Source organism: Drosophila innubila, chromosome X (genome assembly GCF_004354385.1).
Source record: "Drosophila innubila isolate TH190305 chromosome X, UK_Dinn_1.0, whole genome shotgun sequence".
NCBI classification, from domain to species: domain Eukaryota; kingdom Metazoa; phylum Arthropoda; class Insecta; order Diptera; family Drosophilidae; genus Drosophila; species Drosophila innubila.
The window spans coordinates 24154654-24159967 of record NC_047626.1 but is presented as its reverse complement, the minus strand read 5'-3'; the positions used below and the strand labels follow the sequence as shown (position 1 = coordinate 24159967).

General features: G+C 39.5%; 1 non-coding gene across 1 annotated transcript; it reads left to right on the top strand.

Moving 5' to 3' along the window:
- Positions 1–4378: 4378 nt before the first annotated feature.
- Trnas-cga lies at positions 4379–4460 on the top strand. Its single transcript has one exon. It is a non-coding gene; the product is annotated as a tRNA-Ser (tRNA).
- Positions 4461–5314: the final 854 nt, after the last annotated feature.

Here is a 5314-nt window from a genome sequence, read left to right as displayed (position 1 = left end):
AACTGCATGCCACCAGAAGGGGCAAGTTGTGGATTAAGGATTGGCGGAACTGGGAAGAGGTGGGACAAGGGCGGCGGCGGTTGGTAGGTGAGGCAAGTCGAGTCGAGGCTAGGGGACATTCATTTTTGTTGCCGCTGGCTGTTGGCTGTTGCCTGGCATTGTTGGTCCTTCGAGCATTCTTGTAATCCTGTCAGAGAGTGTGTTTATCTCTCTCTCTGTGTGTGTGTGTGTGTGTGTGTGTGTGTGTGTGTGTGTGTGTATGCCGCGTAGGAGCGAGAGTCCTTGCATTTTATTTTCGTTTATCATTTATTTACTACTCAATTTTTCTACTACTTTAGTCGCGCTTCTCCCTCGTTGGGGGCAAGCTGATTTCGTATGCCAAGTAACGGCAGCTCAGCGCAGCAGCAGTTGTTGTTGCTGTTGTTGTTGCTGCAGCTGGTGCAACAGCAGCAGTAACTGCTGCTTTTCTCTCACGCGACTTTATCCTTCAAATGTCCTTGCGTGCGTTACAACGCCGCCACCCTTCCACCCTTCCACTTTTTCGTCCCACTGTCCGCCCGCTCGCCCGCACACTGCCGACCATTTTACGTGCCCCGTGCCGTGGCAGCAACAACTGCAACGGCAGCTGTGGATTTTAATGGCTGCAGCGTCGCACGTCGAGAGTCCCAGCAGTGTTGCAGCCACAGAGCCTCAGTCACTGCCTCAGTCACTGCCTCAACAGCCTCCTCCACTCCATGCTCCTGCTACTGACTTGCCACATCCCTTGCAACATGCATTCGTGATGGCGCCTCCTGTTGCCTGCTGCCTTTGCTCGTCGCCATTTTAATTTCGCCTGCTGCACAACGTCGAATTTTCTAATCTTGTGCGGACTACGGCTCCCCAGTTGCCGACTTGCCTGTCCCTCTTACTCTCTCTCTCTCTCTCTCTCTTTTTCCTCTCGCTCTTTCGCTCTCTCTCTCTTCAGCCCTGCCTCTGATGATGCCCCTGCTGCAGCTTGTTGTTAATGCTAGCCGCAGCTTTTCGGCGCCAACAGCCAACAGCGTCCAGAGGTCGTTTAAAGGACTTTTGCCGCAGGCCTCGCTATGCGTTTCGGTCACCAGCCAACCCCTCCGCCCTCCAGCCCTCCAAACCCTCCACCCCACCCTTGCACCCCTGGCAAACCACGTGGCCCATTTGGAGTGCGGCTCTTGCAACCGCCAAGATGGATGATGTGTCAGCTGGAATTGATGATGCCGAGCAAATGGCGGCTAGCAAAATGGCGACTGCAAACGGCGCCAGCCCACACGGCGTATGAGTGACGGCAACGTGTACAATGCGCAGCAACGTGCGATGTGCAATGTGCAACGTGCCACATGCATCATTCGCATTTCCTTCCGGACACACACACCCAATGGTTGCCACCTAAAGTTGTACATCGAGTCACCAAAAATGAGAAGCACAAATTTTACAAAATATAAATACTTTTAATACGCAGCACAGAATTCGATTAATTTAATCAATAAATGCACATATCTAAATTACAATGTATTCAAATCAATAATTAGATAAAATAGTATTATTAATTTAGCTCTATGATTAAAAGCTAAGCAGCTTATTTCAAAGAAGATAAAGAAAAAATAAAAATATACTTTCAATATTGAGCAAAATTTACATATAATATATCCACTTAAATAATTGGATTAAAAGTTTAATAAAGCACATTTAAGCTGCATATTTTTTGACTGACTGTTGGGGAACGCGCTTTTAAAGGTCTCAACTTTTGAACTGTCAAACTTCTGAAATAATTAAATGTTGAACGATAAATATTAAAAGCAGCATAGAAATTTAAATTAATGGAAATATTCGTTACAAAAATTAACAGAAAATGCGTATTTATTATACATATATTAGTATAGATTGTTTGATTTTATATTGACCCTGAAATACATATTTGTGGCTAAGTAAAGCTGTGGGAGCCGCAATTGATAGACTAAGTTATTATGCCCTTCACCCAAATGCCACAACACGAAGAAAATGTGGAAAATGAATATAAAAAAAAGAAGAAGAAGAAGGTGATGATGAAGATGAAGAAGAAGTAGATTAGTAACTGGGTTTATGCACATCTTGAATGCATTTACCGGCAGAATCCAATCACAAATTGCCAACGTCGTTCAAGTCAACGCTGTCTGTTGTTGTTATTGTTGTTGCTGTTGTTGTTGTTGCTGTTGGAGTTGCTGTTGTCGTGGTCATGGCAGCGATAACATGCCGCAAGATTTGTTGTGCTTTGACCAGCGTTCAAGACGCACAGTGGCGCTAATAAACTTCCCCGCACTAATAAAATCAAATTTTAAAACTTTTATTTTTACACAATTTTGATTTATTTTTAATTTTAAGCAAAATTATAATTTAATTATAATTAATACATCAGAACATTTTTAAGTTTAATTTTTCTTCATACAAACTTAATTTATTGCCTTCATTTTTTTTTATCCACGAAAGTTTTAGTTCCTTTTTTGGGCTATTTCAAATTTACAAAAATTTACATTTTTAGTGTCATCCATAAATATGAGTTACCCCTAAATAATTGTCACTATTCATTTGGCAGGAAGTGTTTTCAAAAAAAATATATATATAATTTGTTGATAGCCTGATGCAAATCGCTCTGTCATACAATATTAAATTAATAATGGCAATTTTCCAAACAACATATTTTTTTAATTGATTTAATATGTAATATAAATATAAGACGTCAATATTTTATTTAAATATTATAAAAATTGTTGAAAAACAACAGCAAATTTTTGTTATTTATTTTGAACTATATAAAAAAGTTGTGAACGCAAGTATTAATCGCATTCTTATAGGTTATTAATTAATTTGCTTTAGGAATTTGATTATTACCACTGTGCAACGTCTTGGACTTGAGCTGGACTTGGACTTGCTCTCCATGTTGTTCCCCTTGCGGTTGTAGCTATTGTTGCTGTTGTTGTTGTTGTTATTGTTGTTGCTGTTGTTATTGTTGTCTGTGTTGCAGTTGCTGTTGTTGTCCCGTTGTTGGCAGTACACTCTCAACATGGTGCCATTCTGCTCGAGGCCTCGCTCCGCTCAAGACTCCAACCTCAACTTCAACATCAACTCGGACTCGAAGTTGGATTTGGACTTGGACTTGGACACGGACTGGGACTGGGACTGGGACGTGGACTCTGATTCCAACTGAGGCTCATGTTGTGCGCGCTTTTCACTCAGCTGGTGAGATTTGTGCCAGGAGACAAGTGCGACATGATGTTATGTGTCAACAGCTTAATTCGCAGCGCGAGTCGTCGCTTGCTAGTGGCAACTTGGACAGAGGGCTGGGAAAATAAGAGTGTACGAATGCTGAGAATCGTTGCATGCACTATGGGCATGTGGCATGTGGCATGTGGCAACAACGTTGCCATTGCTGTTGCAGTCACTGTCGCTGTTCGCCGATTTCAATCTAAGCCAAGTCAACCCAAATCCAACAACAACAGCAACTAGACAAACGCACTCTACACACAGCACTTTGGCCATTCAATTATTTATTATTTGAATACGCCAACCTGCCACAACTGCCCTCTCTTTCTTTCTAACTCTGTCGCACACTCTTTTTCCCCTCCCGAAGGTGTTGCTTTTGGTGACATTTAACCAGTAGAGCGAAGAAACCAACCTAATGAACAACAAACAAATAAATTGCGTGATTTCAAATAATTAAATTAGATTTCAAATAATTATATTATAGTTGTAGCAGCATTTTGAGATTATATTATCTACACTTTAAAATAAATATATATTGGAAAAACACAAACAATATTTCAACTAATTTTTAATTTCTCTGCTATCATCAGTAAAGCGAAAACTACAAAAACTTTATCACGAAATATAACAGAAATTAAAATAATCTAAATAAATCTGTTATTATTTTTTTACTCAAGGATAAAGAAGTATAATCAGAAGAGCATTAAAATAATGCAATTATATTCCGAATACGGTTAAATACCATACAAAAATATTTCTGGAAAGTATTTTAAAAACATATAGTACATTTGTCTCCAATGCATTAAGAACAGCGACAGCCGTTGTTATTAAAATATTGAAATTCTAATAGAAAGTTAGGAATAGTAAAGAAGTTTGGTGCTCGATCAATTTTGTTATTCATTTTTGAAATACACGAATATCAGCTGTCAAATCTTAGCAACCCTGGTCATACTATCTAACTGTAGGTTTTTTCTCACAAATTTCCAAAGGCTGCTATTGGGATTCATTTGTGTGACGTCATTTGGTTCATTCTTCAGCTGTGTCTAAAAATAGAACAATTTACAACATAGACGTCGCTGCCAACGCATGAATTGATAACGGACTATTGGCAACGCCACAGATCGTAGCAGTCGTGGCCGAGTGGTTAAGGCGTCTGACTCGAAATCAGATTCCCTCTGGGAGCGTAGGTTCGAATCCTACCGGCTGCGAAGTAAAATAATATTTTTATTTCTTTTTTTTATTTATTAAATTATTTAATAATCAGCTTTGGTATTTTCATAGCTTTAAAACTTTTTTAGATTGAAAATTATAAAAAGTAATGCGTGCTGTAAATCTAATTGAAATTATTTTTTTTTAAAGAGACTATTATTAACTATAATTTGCAGAAATGCTTTGATATTGTTATATTATTATCAGGCTCGCCAAATTATCAGGTTGTCAACAAACATGAAAAGCAGGGAGGAAAAAATCCAAAAATAAATACAACAAAATATAATCACAAATCTGCAATTAAATCAAATACTTGATTTGTGTTGAATCTTAAATCAATATTTTATATTTTGAAAATACAAACATTTTGGTGCAGCCTTTTAAAACAATTAATTATTATCGATGATAATTGTTAAGTTAAACATTTAAGCTAACGAAAACAAACATCATCCAATCATGTGCTGATTTAAAACTCAGCGAATTTAGCCTAATTAGTTGACTGACTTTTTCCCACGCCCACGCAAGTTGAAGAGCAACTCCAAATCCAGCTCCAACTCCAAGTGGAGGACGAACACGAAGTTGAAGACGAAGTCGCACTTGTCTGACTCTGCTCTATGGTCATGTGTCTCTGTGTCTCTGTGTCCGGGCCATGGACTGATCGAAATGATCTATGGGCCAAGGCACAGAACAGCATGCTGTGGTGCTGTGGTGCGGGTTGCGCCACCAAATTTGGCAGTGCCACAGCAGCAGCAGCCACAAGGGGAGCAGAAATCAATGCACGCTACTTGCGACCAAAAGGTATTGAAAGCCCCACAAACGAAAAGCACTCAGTGAACACTCTCCTCCTCCCTGT